Below are 19,898 nucleotides of genomic sequence, written 5' to 3'. Positions count from 1 at the left end.
ACATTTCCAACAACATCCATAACCACACTGTGAAACTTACTGGAAACTTTTCCTTAGAAAGTACCCATCATTTCCAAGTTTTTAGAAAAAGACCCTCAAATTAAGAGCCCACTGACGCTACACCGTGAAAGACTGACACTTAAATCCTTCCTCACTTCAAAAAGCAATTCAAGACACAGGAGCTACTTGAAGGTGGTTTTAAATTTCAGCTCCACATCCCTTTTTGCAATCGCCCCTGACCGGTGCAGCCCCCAGGCCGTGGCTCTTGCTCCATCAGGAGCCAAGGGGCTGAGGGGGGCGCAGAGGGGAGTCCCTCAGCAACACAATGCAAATCTTCTCCTCTACGGAACACCCTTCACAGGACCAAAATGCCAGGTTTCCGTGGCAACCGTAACTGTGTCACTTTGCATGCACTGTACATTAGGAACACATTGAATGGCTCAATTGTAACAGAAACCCCTGTACATTTGTAGTGCACAGAATTAACACCGGAACCCTTTATTGTTTATCTCCCAGTTCCCTACCCTGCAGCAGGCGGGGGCACGGGCTGCTGAGGTGGCCCCGTACCACAGCAGCAGGGGCAGCTCCCCAGGGGCTGGGAGAATGGCACCGCTGGGTGCCCTGAAACCACAGCCTGCCCCCCGCCCGCTGCCGGAAACACAGCCACGCTCCCAATTACTGCCCTCCTCCTGGAGACATTCCGGTGGGTGTTGTGTAACCCAGAACGATTTACTTCTCTCGCTCTTCTGAAACATCCTTAAAGCCTTTATTACCTTTTTTCCTTCCTCCACCTCCCGATTCCTGCACAACGTTACACAGTTTCTGGCCTCGTACCCCGAGTCCCCGTGCACTACACACCAAGCAGGAGCTCCCCTCAAACTGCATTCCCCCGGCTCTGTACCGCAGCAGCTACATGCACCTGCCTCATCAGAGTCTCTCTGAAGAGTTGCTGCTTCTTTCCAGAAACAGAAAAGTACGTTTTCTCCACTTTTCTGTGTCCTAACCGTCTGCGCACAGCTCAGCGCCCGCTGGCATCACCCCGGCAAGCCAAGCCAGCCGCCCGCTGGGACGCGCGCGGAAGAGGCAGAACACGGGGACGGTCCATACAGAGCTGCTGCTCCCCTTTGGTCAGCATCGCAGCGGGACCGCATCGGCTCCGCTCCCCACGGGTTCGGCCAGTCAGATGCTTCCGGGCTTAGTTAAAAACACCCAACAAAAAGCTAAAAACACGCTTGAATGAAGGCTGAGTACTGACGCATAAAAAACAGAAGTGGAGAAATTTTCTGGTACAACAGCATTAGCATGTATTTTAATTACAGATTACTCCAGCGTTTTAAGTATTATTGTTGCACTGAGGTGCTCTTGTTGAACAAAACAGGCTGATTTTGAAACTAAAGTTGGAACATTTCACACTGACAGTACTGACAGAGTAACCCAGCATTTCTGAAGCTGGCTATTTCTTTTTGCTGGGGTCAAATTCACAAAGTTAGACCTAATTTTACAACTAGCTTCAATTCCTCCAGCGCTGCGCTTCCAGAGAAGCCACCTGGGCCCCATCGCTGAGCTCTCTGCGGCCGCACCAGGGGCGCTCAGAGGGACCCCTCGCTCACACCAGCGACACTCGCGATACCCGAGCCCGTGTTGGCAGAAGGGGGGCCCGAAGAGGAACGCCGCCGGCTGTGCCTCCACTGCAGGTTACGCCTGACACGGCTGGTAACGGCCAGCGCTTCCCACTGCCCAGCACGCTTCTGACAAAGCCTTGGCCTCGCTTGTTTACAGCTACAGCAGAGTAACGGCTTGCCCTTCCAATCTCCAACACACGGACGGGTAACACAGGCATGAGCTTCCACAGGTCAAAGTTGCCCTGCTGAGCTATCTGCTTGTTGGGCTCGGTGAAGTAAAAAGAAAAAGAAAAAAAAAAAAGTGAAGAGAAGCCGGAAGAAAGATACGTTTCAAGGCCAGATAAAGTAAATTCCAATTTGTAAGACAGTACACTGTCATCCTGGAGCCTTTCAGTGAGAAAATAATCATCCACGGCTCTTTCATCACAGAGTTCACACCAAATACTACGTGGGATGAAGAAACCAGAACTTAAACACCACTTACAAAACACAGTACCAAGTAAAACCTTTATTTTAAATGGAATATAATGCTGACTGCAAAACAATTAAGAGTTGAAAACTGTACTCAGTACTGACCAGGAAGTCCTTATTTCAGTGACATCCATGGAAGTTTGATTGTTTACAAAGTTTTTAGACACTAGAAAAAAAACCAAACCAACCCAAAAACCACAGCCAGCTGAGAGGCTTTTAAAGGCCCATCACCATTTACAGAGGGATGCAGTAATTTTACCCACATGACCAAACGAGCAGCTACCAAGCACAAGGAAACGCAGGTCTGCTCAGAAGGTTTGGTGCTGGGGGCGCCCCTCAGCCTTCCCTCTGCAGACCCCCTCAGCTCCCCGCCGGCGCCGGCACAGACCCCACCACCACGCTCCTACACTGTGCTCACTGCGGGGGGAGCGCAGCCCCGTCCCGCCAGGAGCAGCGTCCCCATGTCCTTCCCAGGAAGAAAACACAGAAGGGAATACACCTTCCTCGCTCCTCTCACAACCTTATCCCAACAGGCACCCAGAGCTGAGCAGAAGGACCGGGAACCGCTCTCTGGCTGGCAGTGTTTTTCCACAGCTGGGCATCCGTGGAGCCCAGAGAACCCACCAACACGCACAGCTGTCTAAGGTCTGGCTGTTTCCCGGGGGTCATGTCACTTGCTCTTCCCACCCTGCCTGGAGAAGATTCTGGATTCCTTGTACTTGCTGTACCATTTTGGTCTCAAGATCGGTCTCCAGTCCCCTTCCAGCAAAACCTGCCTGTTACCTGCCAGGCTCAGCCGGGACCGGACCTACCAGAGCAGGGCTCAGGAAAGGACACAACTGGTTGACAAAACACTGAAACTTACTACCCACACAACAGCATCGAGTGCACAGTGTCAACAGAGCAGGGGAAAAGAAAACTCATTTCCAGCTCCTCAATCTCTTTTGATGACAACCAATGTGTCACTTGTACTAACAGAAATCACACTTTACAAAGGGAAATCCAATTTTCAAAACAAGTAACACACTTAAAAACTTATCTGCTGAGCGATCACAGTTAGCAGGGGGACTCAATTTGAAGGAATCCAGAATTCCTTTATATAAGGAATCAAGTGTGCCCCAATGAGCAGTCACATCACAGGATGAGAGAACGGTTTGGGTTGGAAGGGACCTAGAGATCATCTCTAAAACCCCGGCACTAGCACAGCACAGGAGACTGTACTTTCTATCCCGTGAGCGTGACTGTATCAGGACACAGATGTCGATGTCACCTCAAGTTGCCTGTCACGCCTGGCCTCTTGCAGTGCTGTGACGATGCCAACCACCTCCCACCACCTGCTCACCCCTCACAAGCAAGCCCACCTCAACAAAAACTCAGCCCAAATTACTTGTAAATCAAATGAAATTTCTTCAGCTGATACCTAAGCAGAAGGGCTGGAGAACAACTCCTGGCAGGGGCAGAAAGCCACCCTTGCCATTCCTTTGTGGTTCTCAGTTCGTCTCCTAACTGCTCGATGGCTACTCAGACTGCTGGCTACCGACCCGGCACCTCTGGGTGGCCAGGGGGCTGTCGTGTTCACAGCTGCCAGCCATTTGCCCGCATCCGCACGTGCGACTGGCCCACAGCAGGCAAAGGCAACCACCCACCACACACCTGGGCACGTCCCAGCACCCTGCTCTGTGACAAAGTCAGAATCAAAGTCTGATCTCCTCGATCCTCCGCTCCCTGTCACCAGGATGTCACCACTCACACCACGCATCTATCGGACAACACCTGCATTTTAGAAGCTTTTGGAGCTGGGAGAGATTGAACTGCCTGGATTTCATGTCCCGGCTTATCACAGCTGCTAGCTTTTGCCATCAGCCTGCAGCAGCTTCACTGCGAAAGGTCTGACCGGCAGCCAGGATGGGAAAAAGGGAGTACGAACAGTCAAACATTACTTATATATTACAAGTGAACAATTTCTTTTTAATACCTATTCTAAATATAATACAAATAATCTTAATGTGTAAAATTACTTTTTTATACTCTTCAATGCTTCTGTAAGTTACCTGAACCTTTGTGAGAAAGCGTGAAGGAAAAACTCCAGCCACTCTCTGGCCTGCAGAGCTCTGCTGCGCCAGAGCCCGCGCTCGGCATCACAGCCAGCTCCGGCAGCGGAGCCCAGGCCTTCGCCCTCCGTGCAGCTACTGAAAAAGCATTACCAAAACGCTAGCTGACGGTAAAATAAAGCCCTTGCCAGCACACTGGGGCACTACCTGACCATGAGACGGTTGACGATGAGTGACTCGTGCGCAGAGCGAGCGACGCAGCGTGCGGGCACTGCCCCCACCGAGGGGTTCCTGCAGCATCCCCCGGGAACAGCCCGCGCAGACCCCAGGCATTCGGAGCGGGCAGGAAGCCATCCACACCTCTTCCCCGCAGAAGGAAGGTGGCAGTGACGGTTCATAAATATTCATACTTCTTTTCTATCTGCTGCCTTAGCTTAGAGTATTTAACAAGAAAACAAACCAGAAAATAAGACAGATGGCGTGTGGGACAGAAAGAAAAAAAAAAAACCACCACCCAGACAGGAGTAGCAGCAGCTAGAGAGAGCACTGCCAGAAAAGGTTACAGTTACTTGAAAAATGAGTCAGTGAATAAATTACCTTTCCTTAAGATAAGGCTGAGTTCAAGGAAGCAGTATCTGTGATTGTGAACTTCTGTAAAACCAGTCTGTGATTTCCTTTAACTGGTGCACGGGGACAGCTCTTCGTCTGCCCAGGAGTCTTAAGATTTTGGGGGAAACGGCTCTCAGATATCTTCGGAAACCCTACGGGAAGATCCCAAAATCAGTCACTCACGGGTGAGACTACTGTAAGAAAATTTCCTTTCTAGAAATTGGTGGCTATTAATGAAAGGCTTTTAAATCCTGCTAAGTGAACCCAGAACGAAGCATAAACAACCCTAATTTGACACTGTAACTGACAGGTAAATGCAGATCTTGCCTGTATAAACAGCTACACCTTCCCTGCTCAGCGTGGATGTTTCTGTTCCTGTAAGCCAGGCTGACGTCACGTCACTTAGATATGATGGGTAGTCACAGGGCCTGCAGTTCAAAAAGGATGTTGAAAAAAAGCCACAACCTGTAAAACATACTTTCTAGCCATAACAAAGGCAATGGAAAAAAACCAGTGGCACCTCAGTGGGATCTACATGTAGCACATCAAAGAGGGGGCCTAACGATTAATTACGACATGTGAGTACTACATGGTACAGTGACTGAGCGCAGGGAACAGCTTCCTCTAGCTGTCACGGCCACGGGACCACATCACACGAGGAATTCGAAGCGTGCAACTGAAAGCACAGCTCGCGTCTTAAAACCAAGATAAGTAACAATCAGAAAGGCTTATTGAGGTGATGATGAGTACCCTGTGCACCGAGAGCCCCAAACCTAAGCCAGAAGTCTTCCCAAAGGATGAGCTGTGGTTCCAGGACAATTCGTTACATCTCAGTTCAGCACAGGCCTGTCACTCGGATGCTGTACGGCCCCAGGCTGAGACACTGGGACCATTTCCCAAGCGTGGTCAGAGACTGGGAGCAGCACAGCGTAAGAGCACAGCATCACACCTGGAGTAACACATCGCTCCTGGCACTTGCCACTACCCCCTGCATGGCAGCCCATGGGCAAGTGCCGGCAGCCCCCAGGAAGCCGCTCGCTACCCTGCCCTTGAGGGCGAGCAGAGGGGAGACACCGTGATGGCCCCCACAGCGCAGAGCCCACCCCAAACCCAGCACCCAGCTCAGAACAGAGACCTTCAGCAGCAGCACCGCCGCTCCTGCCCGCCTGGCACTTGGAGACCTGAAGCCTTGTTTCTCCGACCCTGCTTCTCCTCCTGGTCAAAGGAGGCCACCCGAGCGAGCGCTCTCGACGCCGACTCCACTCCCCAGCTGCAGCGCCAGCTTTCCTCCGTTTGGGACGGCGACCCCAACCCGCGGGACAAACCCGTGGCGGCAGCAGCGTGACTCGTGGCGCGGGTCCCGAGGCCCAGCTCCCTCCCAGCGGGGAGCGAGCAGCCACCGGCGTGGCGGCAGGCGGCCGTCCCCACACCACGCAGCAGACACCTCGCTACAGCGCGGCGGCGCCAGGGAAGCCCCGTGGACTGCTCTGGCTTATGGATGAGGGGCAGGACGGGATTTGTCCGGCTCCCGGTTCTCGGGTGGTGACACCAGATGCACCTCGCCGGAGCAGAGGACCACGACCGCCGGCTGCTGCGCCGGGCACCCGCCGAGACACAGAAGGCAGAAGCCCGGTGCCAGACCGGGAGCTTCTCCATTCTCCACAGGGGTTACGTTCCAGCTTTCCTTCAATGCCTACTGGAAAGCAACGGGAAATCGAGTCCCTTCGTCCCTCGTTTCCACCATAATTATCGTTTGTGAACACCTCCAGCTGCCTGGAGCAGCAATTCCTTGTGTCAGACGGTGCTGCGGAGGCTCACACTAGCACCCCACCCTGGAAACACTCCCCCCGGCGGGGGTCTGCAGGGACCCCTCCGGCTGCAGCCCCGTCCACGCCACTCTCACCATTCTGTCAATAGCCTTTTGGAATAAATGCTATTCCCCAGCCCAGCCCCCCTCCAATGACTCCACCTGGGTTTGAGCAGAGGGACTTACCCCCCAGCACTGCAGGGACGTGCAAGCTGCCCGCCGCAGTCAGCGCCACAATCCAGCCAGGATTTACCGCAGCCAACCCCCAGCCAACTTTCCTCTCCTCTTTCAAAATCCTGGACACACAAAGCAACAAAGCCGTGTTCCTGTACAACAGGACAGGGACTGTTCCAATCCATTCTAAGTCACTTCAGCTGCAAAAGGACTAACTTCCCATTTCAGCAAGACCTGACGAATCCAAATGGGCGCGTGGCCGCTGGTGCAGCGGGAAGGGGACACTGAGCCAAGGCAAGGGGTGAGACTCGGAGACTGCGCCTCACAACTGGGTGAGACAAATCAGGTTTCCTGCAAGTGTTTCTGTTTCATAACATAATACACAACAAGAGAAAAAGGCACTGAATTTAACTGAAGCAAAAAGTTGGGCTCCTCCCAAGCCCAAGATAAAAGAAAAAATAAAAAAGGGAAAGCCATGACAGAGCTATTTGTCTACAAGCAGTCCCGTCAGCTTCAATACAACTCTTGCCACGACCAACATTACTTGCCTATTTATATCCTTAAAATATTTTGTGTATATTTATGAACATTTTCCAGGTGAAAGGATGAAATAGGAAGCAGCCTAAAATGCACTAGGACTTATATATTTTTAACTGCGACTTAAAGACATATATTCCTGATAAAGTAATTTTCATTCAGAACATATATATGCACAGATACTTTTCTTGGCATTTTCTATTGCCATCACTGTTAATCTTCTGCAGTCTGCCTGTGTTTACGTACACACTGAAAAGAACAATATTAGCAAAACACCATTTCCACGCTATGTAAACACACGCTGATACAAAACGCTGGGAGGGCTCACCAATATGCATTTTAAGTATCATCCAAACACAGGCCCTTAGTCTGGGCGACAGCATTTGAGGCAAACCATAACGGACTAATGGGCACCTACCCCTCTCAGGAGCCCATCATTCTGCGTTAATACAAGAAATGTACGACTACTTAATGGGGGAATAATAACTGTGGCGTGTAAAGTAAACACAGGGTAAAAGCCCGTTACCGAGCCCAAGCGCTCATCATCTTATTTCATCACCCAGGGGACAGGCAGCGGCGGCCCCCCCCAGCACCCTAACCCCCCCCCCGCCGGGCTCACCCCCGCCAGCCGACACCCCCCTCCCACGGGCGTGCGGCGGGGGGCGCAGAGGAAACCCACTGCACAGATTAAGCCACAAAAAGGAGCTCCCGACACACCTCTGGCAGCCGGCAGCGCTTCTCAACCACCATCACCTGAGACGATAAATTAATACACAGAGCGCCTGGAACATTCCAGTAAATCAGCCAGGATCTGGGGAGGGAGGGAGGGAGGGAATAAACGGGGCTGGAAGCCGCGGAGGCCAGCACAGCGACCCGCTGGCCTGGAACGGCTGGCTAAAGGCCACGGCGGGGGCGAGGGCCGGGGCTGGCGAGGGCCGCCCCGAGCCGCCGGGCAGGTCCCGGCCGCCCCTCGCCTCCCGGCCCCGGGAGAAACGCGCCGCCCCCGCCTCCCGCGCCGCGATGCCGGGCTGGCTCCGTCAGCGGGCGGGCGAACGGCTCCCCCGGCGCCCCCGCCCCGCCGGGGCTCGGCTCCCGGCCCGGCCCCGCCGCCCCCCTCCGGGGCCCGCCCGCGGCCCCGGCCCCGGCCCGCCGCCAGCAGGGCGAGGCGGCGCCCCCCGCACCCCCCGCGCGGCGCACCTGCAGGGCGGCGGGCGGGCGGGCGGCACGGCGGCCCCGCGCCCGGGCGGCGGCTGCGGGAGCGCCGGCTGCAGCGCTCCCCGCTCGGCCACGGCAGCGCCCGCCCCGCCGCTCCGCCCCGCCGCTCCCGCCTCCCGCCCGGACCCGCCCCGCCCCGCCGGGCTCGGGGCTGCGGGCTCCCGGCGGCGGGAGCGGGCCCGGGGCGGGAGGCGGCGGGCGGGCGCGGCTCGCCCCGGCCGCATCACGGGCCCCAGCACCCCCTGTCCTGGGGAAGGGGCCGGTCCGTCTGTCCCTCTGTCCGGGGGGCTAATCCAGGCCGAGGATGGGGCATCTCCATCCCGCGCGGGCTGTGCCTGCGGAGAGGAGATGTCTCAGGGCAGGCTGAAACAAAGCAGCCCCCTTTGGGCGCTGAGGGTAACCAAAGCCGGGGGGGCCGCGGGGAACCGAGCACCCCGCGGGCGTTACCCGCCCTTCCACGCCGCCAGCGTCACCCCGCGCCCCGACCCCGCTGCGGCGACCGGCGACGCACTGCCCTGGGCCAGGGAACTCCAGGTAGCCCTCCCGCGCGGCCGGCTAGCCTAAGGGAGGTCTGGCTTCCTACTCCCCCCTTCGGCCAGTGACCACCTCTGACGGGCCGGGCGGCGTAGGGAAAGGCCTGCGGTACCGGAACGTCATTAAATCCCAAATTGTGCAGCACAAAAGCCTGAAGATCGGCAGGTACCCCCGTCAATCAAAACGTGTGTACAAACACATACAGACCTAAGAGACTGCCCCAGCGTCAAAGAGCAAGCGGCGCGGAGGGGCTCGAGATAAAAATGTATTTTTAGTATTCATCAGAATATAACAAATCCCACAAGTTTTAAGCAGGAGAGGTACTTCTCAGAGGCCTATGTTTTAACCCGTCGGCTGCTTAAAGATCCATTTCAAAACCCTGTGTGTGGATTTCCGGAGGGAATGGAACTCCAGCAGGGACAGGCAGCCGTCTCCCACCCCCCTCGCCCCGCTCCTACCGCTCACTGTCACCGCTGGGACAGTAACTGCCTCCGCTCCTCCCCTAAATGTGCTGCTGGACTTCCAGCTAAAAGCGAAGGTTGCATCAGATTTATTTTTTTTTTCCAAACCAGTTTATTTTAGAGGACACAAGTCTCCCGCTTAGCAGACACGTTCTGTTGGCGTGCTGCAGTTCCCGCAGCTTACATCTCTATTCTCACCCAGGCACTAGATGGGCAAACCCAAATTACATGGGTTCAGATCTCAAAGCACAGCATAGAAGAACGGGCCCCTGCTCTCGGTTACTCCCCCAGCACTGCTTAGGGAATAAAGTTGGGGAAAAAAGAGAAGGAAAACTGCAGACCTAAAATAGTACCGTCTACTTGACTTCTTTTGCCAGATTGCTTAAGACGTGCAGCCCTGTCCACCAAAGTGGTGGAAACCCTACTTATCTCTTAGCTGAGCCTGTGTGACAATGACAGTAACACCTTATTTTAGCTCCAGGAAAAGCTGTCCCTGTCCTAAGGCACCAGTTCAGTGTCCGTCACCTGGACTGGATCGTGTGGACACTCTGTGAGGACCATGCACAGACTCCATAGGGCAAAGAAACCACACCTTTCTACAGCACTTCCATTGCCCCAGACACTTCCAATACACCTTCTAGCCTACTGGTGTGGGGAGAAATCACCCCAACACCCGCCAGAGCAGCAGGATCAGCAGCACTTGGAGCAGAAGCACCTGAGAAAATCTTAAATTCATGTCGCTCGTTCATTTCAGGTGTGGGCAAATTTGTTTTATCACCAACTGCACTATTTTGATGGAGATAAAATGCAAGTTTGCAATTTTAATCACTTCCGAATTGTGAATTTTTACCCTAGAAAAAGATTTCTGACGGAAACTCCCATGCATGGTAACACAAGGAAGGCAGAAGAGACTCGGGGTACTGAAGTACAATGTTTGAATGGGTTTTCGTCGTCCACCGTACACACTTCAGTGCGTATCAACAGAGCTGCACACATCACAAACAATTGCCAGGGGTACAGTACGTTGATGGCCCACACTCAGATCAGCTTATACTGGTATTAGAAAAAATATTGTATTGCTCATGTATGGTTCATGTAAATTTTTTTTAAACATCTGCAGCCGTTAGCTTATGGCTCATTTATTCAAGACAAACAACCTGCTATAAAGAATTACACCGATGAGTTTGAATACCCTAACAGTCCAGTTTTCAAAAGTTATAAAAATAAAGGTGACACCAATCTTTTCTTTTTCCATTAGCAGTCATCCTGGGTTTCCCAATTACTCTTACAATTATTCACCATGAAGCAGTCACAAAATAGGTTTCATAGAGGCAGACATTTATGCATAATTGAGGCTCTGCCTGATCCTACCATGCACTGGGGGTTGACTTCTGTAACAATACATGGCTATTTTTAGCCTGCTTGCTTCGGTTTATGTAATGATGAATTTTCTGAGTGTCCCCAACTGACCCTGTAACTTTGAATTGGTTGTCTAGGTATAACTCGATTTGACGGAGGTATTGAAAATTTCTACAAGTTTCATAGAAAGGAAAGAGGAAGAAACCAGAGCTTGAAACTTCTCTAAGAAGTTCTCCCGTAATAACTGATTCTGTGCACCAATTTCTACTGTCTAGCAGAGCAAACCAGAAGTTGCTTCCAAAATGCTCTGCAGAAGAAAGGCTGTAAAAAAAAAAAAAAAAAAAAGGAATTTGCTGAGATACATGGGGAGATGAGGAAAAAGTCCTATTTGTTTCAACTAAGGTATTTTGTTGAGGTCAGTGGACACTGGATGAAGCACCCCACCATCATAACTCACCCTGAGCCCCAGAATCACATGCATTTTAATACAGGCTAAGAGGAAAAATGCTGACACAGGTTTTCCTGGATCAAATACGGCGTCAGGGGAAGACCAGAAGGTCAGTGAAAACATTAGAAGAACTTTTTAAAGTATTTATAAAAATACTGCTGGTGAGTTACTCCCACATTTTTGTTCAGGATCTTTAAAATCTGTCTGTCAACAGTAACTGAGCAGCCTGCACAGCATGAAGACGTGACACTGCAAATTCTCACAGGCTGCCCCCTACCTCCAGTTCCATTAGACTACAAGAAGATACAGCAAGTCACCGCACAGCTGGGAAGATGATCTTGGAGCCAGGAGTATCAAAACTGCTGTAACATTTGGACAACACCTTTTGAGATCTTCCTCAGGTTATTTCCATAAAAACACTATTATGGTGAAGATAGATATAAGAAACATAAACTAAAACAGTATTTTTCCCACAGAAAATAATTATCATCTGACAGTTAAGTAACCATTCTGACCATACATGGAAATTAAACATAAAATAGCAAAAGACTGTGCATCATCTTTTCCCTCCCTCTCCTCTCCTCTCCACCTCCCTGATGTACATTTTAAATCAGGGCAACTTAAAGAAGAAAAGCTGATGTCAAGACTTTCCAGATCAAACACACGGCTGAGGAGAGGAGTCGTAAATGCACACATAATTATACAGATCGTTTACAGCTTCCGTCCAAATCAAGCATTTTCACTACTGCTGACGTGTGTACCCCAGGTGCTAAAGACAATTTGTACTTACCATTATGTAATGGAAACATACTCAAATAATATACTTTCCATAAATTAGCGCATTACTTTGATGTTATTCTTACTCATTTTTACATAGTAAGCCTGCTGTCACACATCAATTAACATGGCAAATTAAAGTAATAATAGTATGTAATATATTCATATGAAACAGACAAGTTAATTGTATGCTGCTTTACAGCTTGCATTTAAAGTAATTGCTCTGATTTTTCAGGTTCCAAAATTCAGCTCTGCCTAGCAAACTCCAGCAGCTGGGGTACGGTACCTCTAACATCAAACGCTACTCACTCGGTTTCACTGACACACCGCTGTGCGCTTGTGTTAAGTGAAAAGAAACATCGGCCTCCGACATTCCTTCCCTGGCGCTTTTGGGAGGATCATCCTTCTCCAGCTGGCATCACCGGGATGCAGGGATGCAGGCACCGGCAGTGGCTGCTTCTGCGCTGGCAGGAGGCTGAATCGCTGGCAGTTTCACCGATGCGTTTCTCTATCGGAGAGAGGAAGCCAGAGAAGAGGCGTAATCTTTTGTCAGTGCACATGACTGATACAGAGAAGAAAGCCACTTCTAAAAATAACTAGCCGGCATGTGATTCTCAGTGCTACTTTCCTGGTGGTCTAGTGGTCAGCCCCCTGCCCCTCCCAACCTGGGCTCACATCCAGGGAAAGATTTCTTATTTCAGTAAAATTTCTCTAGTACATACAGTAGAGTTTTCACTACTCTTATGGCTGTAATCAACAACCCCTTCACTCCTCAACAGAAATTTAGTATAATACACACATTGAAAATAACTTGCTAATTGTCGAGCAAAACAGAGCAAGAATTATTTGTTTCTACAACGTTAGATGTTTCTACATCTAAGAGTTTCCTGAGGCATGGACAAAACACGTTTGCCCGCTCCACCATCAGCCATGAGATCCCATCTTTCATAGGCTCAGCTACTTCTCTGAAACTGCCGGGGAAAATATTTTGTCTCTGTCGCTCAGGCAGCTTGAAAACCAGGGACTCGCTCCTGTCTTCCTCCGAGGTGTCGCACAAGAGGCACTGAGAACAAACAGTGGCAACAACCTTCCTGTAACACCATCACACTGCCAACGCAGCTGATGCAAACCCACCACAGTTTTAACCCCGCTGTCTCAGAGCTGCTGGCACCACGGCCACGGACGCACAGAAACCAGTACCCCCCAAAGCCCACCCAAGAAGCACCCAGGGTGGGGAAGCCTATGCCTTTAACCACGACAGCGTGGACCTAGGGAAGCATACTAATTCCTTTAAAGCTAGCTCAGTTTCTGCAGTATAGAACCTCCCTCATATTTGGCTGGAGTCCCTTGCAGGTTCTGAGTTGCAGGAAACCAGGTCCCGCTTTGCCTTCCTCTTCAGCAAGGGGCACAGACTATCTCTGGGACCAAGCGCCTCTCTCTCTCACCTACCACGTCCCCCTCTTTGCGGTGGCCTCAGCCTGAGCTGTGCTCTGCCTCCGGTGCTCCACGGCTTTGGCTCCTCCAGCCCTGAAACACCTCGGTCTTACCAAAGGAGCTGCTGCTGACACACACATGTGAAATGCAGTTCTTGAAGTATATAGCACATCAGACTGTATCTAATAGGGCCTGATTGTAACCTCACATTTTATAAGTTATCTCATTGCAGAGTGAAATTGCTGTTTGGACCAAAGAAAGCTCCATCGCAACCAAGACACGGACTTTGTCCAAGCTGGCTGCTGTGACAGGTTTGGGATGGAATGAACCATTGCCTGGACAGGGACTTCGGCGGGACAGAAACCCAAACCTCCTGAGGATAGTGGTCACCCTGAATTTATTTCCAGACTCTAAAGCTTTTAAAAATAAGCTAATGTGTATTTGTAGAGTCCACAAGCATATAGTTTGAAGGCTATCTACCTTAACAAGGAAAAGGTTTCTTATACAATTAATTTCAGAGGCAGAGGGTGTGAGGAACTAGGGAAATTTGCTTGTGTAGAGCAAACCCTCTTACGTTACGGACACTGCTCCACTAGGGAACATCGCTTCTGCTGGTACAGCTCCCGCACCTCTCGGCTCATGAAATCGACGCGCCAGAGGAAAAAGCGCTTATGCGGATGTGATCCGCAGCGATGGCAGTTTTCACTCCCCTCACAGAAACCTCACCAGAAAAGGCAGAGTCACCGACTCACACCTATCCTGTACGAAGGCCCTGGCAGCACAAGGCAAGTGAAGCCCCAACCCGGCATCCCTCCGCGGAGCCACGGGCTTCCACCCGCGGCAGGCCTTCAGCTCGGCTCGCCCCGCGGGCCGCAGCCCGAAGCGCGGTGAAGACAGGACGGGCCCTGCCCGGAGCCCTCACAGCAACACCCGCAGAGACTGCCGGTGCGGAACAGCGCCAACGGGCACACGAATTGCGAGAAAACAGCCCCGCTGCCGCCGGGGGCCGACCCCCGCCCAGCGGCCGGGGGCGGCGGGGCAGGCCCCAGCGGGTGTGGGGAGGCCCCGGCGGCAGGGAGAAGGCCCGGCCCGGCCCGCCCCGCGCTCCGAGCAGGCCGCCCTCAGCCCCGGCCGCGCAGCGCTGCCCTGTCGCCCGGTGCGGGGCGCGGCCGCTCCCGCACCGCCACGCCGAGGGCTCCGTCCCGCCCGGCCTCCCACCGCCATCCCGCCTCCCGCCCAGGAGGGGCTCCCCGTCTCTCCTCTCCACCCCGCGGCCGCCCCCCCTGTCCGTGGGGTGGAGTGGAACGTCCCTCTCTACACACAGCTGCCTCCGGGACGTGGCACCGCCCGGAAGGGGGGAGCTCAAAGGACAGAAGGCAAGGGGCCGGGGAGGCGTGGCCTTTGTGTTAGGCCTTCAGGAAAGAGGTAGAAAGGACACATACGGCTCCCTGGTGGTCTAGTGGTTAGGATTCGGCGCTCTCACCGCCGCGGCCCGGGTTCGATTCCCGGTCAGGGAAGGCTTTTTTTAATTCTTTTCCCCTTCTGCTCTTTTTTCCCTTTTCCCTCTACTCCTTCCCCTTTTGCCTGTTCCGGTTCTCCCCGCGCTTCTGCTGCTGCTCTAACAGTCCAGGGAGCGTCCGGCCGGCTGCTCTGCGAGCCCCCGGCGCTGGCGTGGCTGCCCCGCAGAGAGTTTCGAGGCGCGTTTGGAGGAGTCCCTCGGGAAGGCGGCGTGCGAAGCCTCAGCTCCCGGTGCGGGTGCGGGGAAGCCTGGAAGTCTCCCCTTCACAAAACTGCCTATGGACACCTCCTGCCCGCCCCCGGTGGGTTTATGGACACCTCCTGCCCACCGCCAGGGTTTCCAGGAGCCAGCAGCGGGCTGCTGAGCAATGGCTGCCCAGAGGGGCACGGGCAGGGCTGTTGGCCAGCACCCAGAAATACCGTATTTTCCTTTTCTGTTGGCTGCTGTGGCACTCAAGGCTGTTCCCCCACGTCTCCCCACAGAGGTGAATGGTGACCGGGTGCCCTCATGAACCTTGGAGCCATGGCGGGGACCCCTTTGCCGTCACTGCTGTGCCTCTGCCCGGGCTGCTTCCCCCAGAGAAGGGTTTGTCCCCCACACCTCTGTCCCCGCAATTCTCCACGGCGTTTGCTCTCCTGAGAACAGACTGTCTCCTGGCAGTGTGTTTAGAATCACAGAATCGCCTGGGTTGGAAGGGACCTTTCAGATCATCCAGTCCAACCATCAACCCAACACTGACAAACCCACCACTGAACCATGTCCCTCAGCACCATGTCTGCCCGGCTTTTAAATCCCTCCAGGGATGGGGACTCCACCACTGCCCTGTGCAGCCCATTCCAAGGCTTGACAACCCTTTCGGTGCAGAAATTTTCCCTGATGTCCATCCTAACCCTGGCGCTGTGGAGAGCCGTGGTGGGGTGGGAGCGCTGCGGGCAGCAGCACAGCCCTGTGTGTTACCAGCTCCTTCCAGCTGCAGACACAGAGCACCGCGCTGTGCGGGCTGCTGCAGGGAAATTCACTCCGTCCCAGCCAGACCAGGGCGCTGCCACAGGTAAAACAAGACGTACTGATAATAAATTAATAATATTTAGCTTATGCTGCAAAACAGAGGCCAGCGCACCTGGCAGATTGTGCTCTAGCAGGGACCCTCTCTGCTGCCAGCAGCAAGCCACGGCCCTGCCACCACCCGCATTATCTCCCTGATATTGGCAGGCCCCGCGTTGTGCAGGAGGACTCTGCCCTGGTGTGAAAGCACCACTGGAAATAATGGGCTTGGCCGCCTTTCCCGGGGCGTGCCGGAGGCGTCCTGCAGCCTGGGCTGCCCTCCAGCGCAGATAGCAACGGCTCATGAGACATTCCAAGGTCCCTCCACTATGTTTTTTATGACAAAGAAGCTTCAAGGGAGTGCAAAGGGATGGGATCACCTTTGCTTTAAGGCAGAAAGCAAACAGCCAAAAGGGCTGTCGTCACCATTTAGGCGTTAAGAGAAGGTACTCGATAACAGTTAAACACAAGGACCAAAGGATGTAACCTAAGGAATTACTGCATTTCTGTGGCTGGAGGTTGTTAAGAGCGGGCTGGGCAAGCACCTCATCAAGGTGGAATAGCTCAGTGGGTCTCCTAAGATCCTGGAAGTCCTAATTTTATTATTTTGTCTTGGACTTTTCCCCTGTAATTACCAGTTTACGTGATTTGCGCTGAGACAGCTGTGCAGGGCGCTCAGATTCCCCCGTCTCTCTCGAATGCTGAAATATCTTGCCTGTGAGTGAAAATTTTGCATGACTTGCAACCAATAGACTCTTTAGAAAAATGAAAGCGCCCATTTTTTTTCTAAAGGCATATTTTGTACTTGCTCTCATATTTCACTTCTATCTGAAGGACATAAGTCATGCAGGCATTGGAGTTATTCTGTTCCCAGGCCCAGGACATTCTGGGGCTGCTTATCCCCTTATTTTTTTTTATTGTGGGCATAAACAAGTACAACTTCATGCTCTCTCCTGCTCAGGTCAAGATTACTGATTACTGTGATTACCGATGAAAACAGGGTTTGAAGGTGCCACGAGGTGGCAGCTCGGTCCCATTTCTGCCACCACCACAGCCTGCCTCCAGCCTGGTCCCTGCGCAGGGTGTGGGGTTTAACCCCGCAGGTTAACACTCTGCCCCTTCAGCTCCTACCGGCTAGAGAGTCAGGAAGGCTTTGCGTTTGCTGATGAAGCCAACTTCATGTACAGGTGAAGGTGTTACGAAGCCAAATCACATGCGTCGTGTTTCCTTGAGCCCAAGGCTGCCGACGGACACTTCACAAGCTATCTGTCTTTGAAACAGCCTTAATGCGGCATTTAAAAGAGAGAAGTTACAAAGGACAATCAGGAGCGTGACTCGGGTTCTTTAACACCTCTGTGGCATTTACACACTGATGCTATATGCCGTTACCAGAGTGACGAAGAACTCGGTGGCCCTGGCCGCGTCCATCCTCACGGCCGCTCTGCTGGGGCGGCAGCATCTCTGCTGCTCACCTGGGGCTTTTGAACCAAAGACGATGCAGAGAGTCTGTGCCCAGGCAAAGGAGAGAATCAGCATTTCTGCACCCCGGGTCGGGATCCTGGGGCGTCCCCATCAGCTGCCAGGGGAGACGGGGAGGGTCTGGGTTTGTTCCTTCCCACTGGTTCAGGAGGCTGGTGGAGCATGGGAGCAGCCTGTGCTGGGACAGGAGTGCCGTGGTCACCCTGGACACAGTGCTTTGGCAGCCCAAGGACACAAACAAGGCAGTGTTTATTAAACTGCTGGAGATGGAAAAAATAAAGCTGCTTTCAGACACACAATCCATTCTCCAGACTTTTTTTTTTTCCCCTTCTTATTATCTCTCCCCAAGATCCTTTCTGTAAAATACTGCTGTCTTAAAACATAACTGTAAATCTCTTCCCTAGGTACAGATTCGATACAGAGCACCCCCTGGACAGTAAGATAAACTAAAGAAATAGAACAGCCTCATTTCAGACCCTGGTAGGACTGTCCCTTCACAACTACAGCTGGAAAATCTACTCTGAATCATGTTTAAAGAGAAATTATTTTATCCAACCGAGGCATTTTATTTAAGGTGATGGTAATGAAAGTCCAATGCAGATTTAATTACCACACACAGATCTAGATAATACTATCCAAGGACCATTTTCTAAAGAGTCCTTTTACAGCAGCAATTGCCATGTCCTATTAAGGAGTGCTCTGATCATGAAATTATGAAAGCTCTGATCCTTTTAAATGCCTGAACTTTTTCACTTACATGCTGAAAATCTGCTTTCTAGACCCCTTTTATTACTGCCTTGTGGCTACAGTCAATCATTACCTTCTGCTTTTCCATGCTTTGTTTCCCATGTGCTCTTTTGATTAATCACATTTTAGTAAACTATATTGACAATGTCATTATGATGTGCCTAATCTTTGTCTTGCTGGCAGGAAAACGGAGCTGGGAGGTGCCAGCTTCCCCCCAAAGCAGGGAAATAATAACGGGCTATAAGTTGCTGTCACAGCACAGGCTGGGGCCGGCGGTGCTGCCCGCTGTGTGAGAGCCAGCAGCACTGACCCCGGGGCGGCCGGTGGAGCGTGGCCGCGGCAGGGAGCCTTCTGCAGCCCCGCCACCGGGCGCCCGCGCACCCACCCCGGCCCCGCAGCCGCCGCAGGGGCTGTTCTGACACGAACCACAGCTCTGTCTGCCATAAACGGCACAACTGGTGCTGTGCACGCTGCGGTTCCGCACAAGAGGTCCAGGAAAATCAGTGAAAGGGGAATGGTCTTCTCCTCTCCCCAGGCAAGAGGCCGCCTCCCTAATTCCATCGGGATGAAGTTTTGTGGTGCATGATCTGCCGTTTGTCCGTTCTCTACCCCAAGCTGGGTAGAAAGTCTCAGCTTCAAAAGACTGAAAAAAGACTGGCCCTCTCCTCTTGACACCCACCCTATAAGTATTACACCTATAAATACCTAAAGGGTGGGTGTCAGGAGGAGGGGGCCAGTCTTTTTTCAGTGACAGGACGAGAGGGAACGGGCACAAACTTGAACATAAGAAGTTCCATCTAAATGTGAGGAGGAACTTCTTTGCTGTGAGGGTGGCAGAGCCCTGGCAGAGGCTGCCCAGAGAGGTGGTGGAGTCTCCTTCTCTGGAGACATTCCAAACCCGCCTGGACACGTTCCTGTGGGTGGACGTGTGGACCTGCTCTGGGTGGACCTGCTCTGGCAGGGGGTTGGACTGGATGATCTCCAGAGGGCCCTTCCAACCCCATATCATTCTGTGACTCTGTGATTCAGGTCTGTTTGGACTCTGGCCTGGGGTCAGTTAAGCGGAGCATCTTGCTGTAGCCTGCAGGGTGTCTCTGGTCCCTCGGCACCCACCTCCGCTCAGCAGGGGGCTGGAGCCGGGCGAAGCACGAGTCGCCCCAGCCCGCGCACGGCAGCGATTCCCCACACAGCTCGGCACAGCGACACCCAGCAGCAGTGCCCGCTGCTTACTCCTTCCCCTCACGTTGGGGTACTTACAGGTACTCCAGCACTTCTGAAAATCAGCTATCTTACATTATGTTTATACCTGCTGTCTATCGTAGTTTGCTGATCCTGCTTTAAGAGTAAAAAACCCAAATGTTTAAAAGTAATTTAACAAATTCTGCTTCTCCTCTGGTCATACAATTTGAAGGGGATTTTTCTTCCATGTCATCCCTTACGCCATCAGAAGTTTACCTCCCTCACTAGCACCTGGGCTCCAGGGCAACTGTGTCTCCTGGTAATGGGAGGCTTATGGCCTGGGCCAGGGACTCTAGTTAGGGCTGCTCACCAGGTGAACCTGAGTTTGGAGACAATCTTTTCCCTGGAATCTGAGGTCTAATTAGACAAGA

General features: G+C 52.7%; 1 protein-coding gene and 1 non-coding gene across 4 annotated transcripts in view; one reads left to right on the top strand and one right to left on the bottom strand.

The window, feature by feature from the left end:
* The window catches only part of NCOA7 (nuclear receptor coactivator 7), a 66,348-nt gene extending 57,788 nt beyond the window's left edge, over positions 1 to 8,560 (bottom strand). For 2 of the 3 annotated variants that reach the window (XM_074165405.1, XM_074165419.1), the window contains exon 1: positions 8,469 to 8,560. The gene's annotated coding sequence lies outside the window, so the exon portion shown is untranslated. Of the gene's footprint in view, positions 1 to 4,741; positions 4,906 to 8,468 lie in introns of all 3 variants that reach the window. The other variant, XM_074165413.1, reaches the window with a different exon arrangement.
* Positions 8,561 to 14,944: 6,384 nt separating this feature from the next.
* On the top strand, positions 14,945 to 15,016 carry TRNAE-CUC (transfer RNA glutamic acid (anticodon CUC)). Its single transcript has one exon. It is a non-coding gene; the product is annotated as a tRNA-Glu (tRNA).
* Positions 15,017 to 19,898: the final 4,882 nt, after the last annotated feature.

The sequence above is a fragment of the Numenius arquata genome, chromosome 2 (assembly GCF_964106895.1).
Source record: "Numenius arquata chromosome 2, bNumArq3.hap1.1, whole genome shotgun sequence".
NCBI classification, from domain to species: domain Eukaryota; kingdom Metazoa; phylum Chordata; class Aves; order Charadriiformes; family Scolopacidae; genus Numenius; species Numenius arquata.
This window is presented reverse-complemented; position numbering and strand designations above follow the sequence as displayed.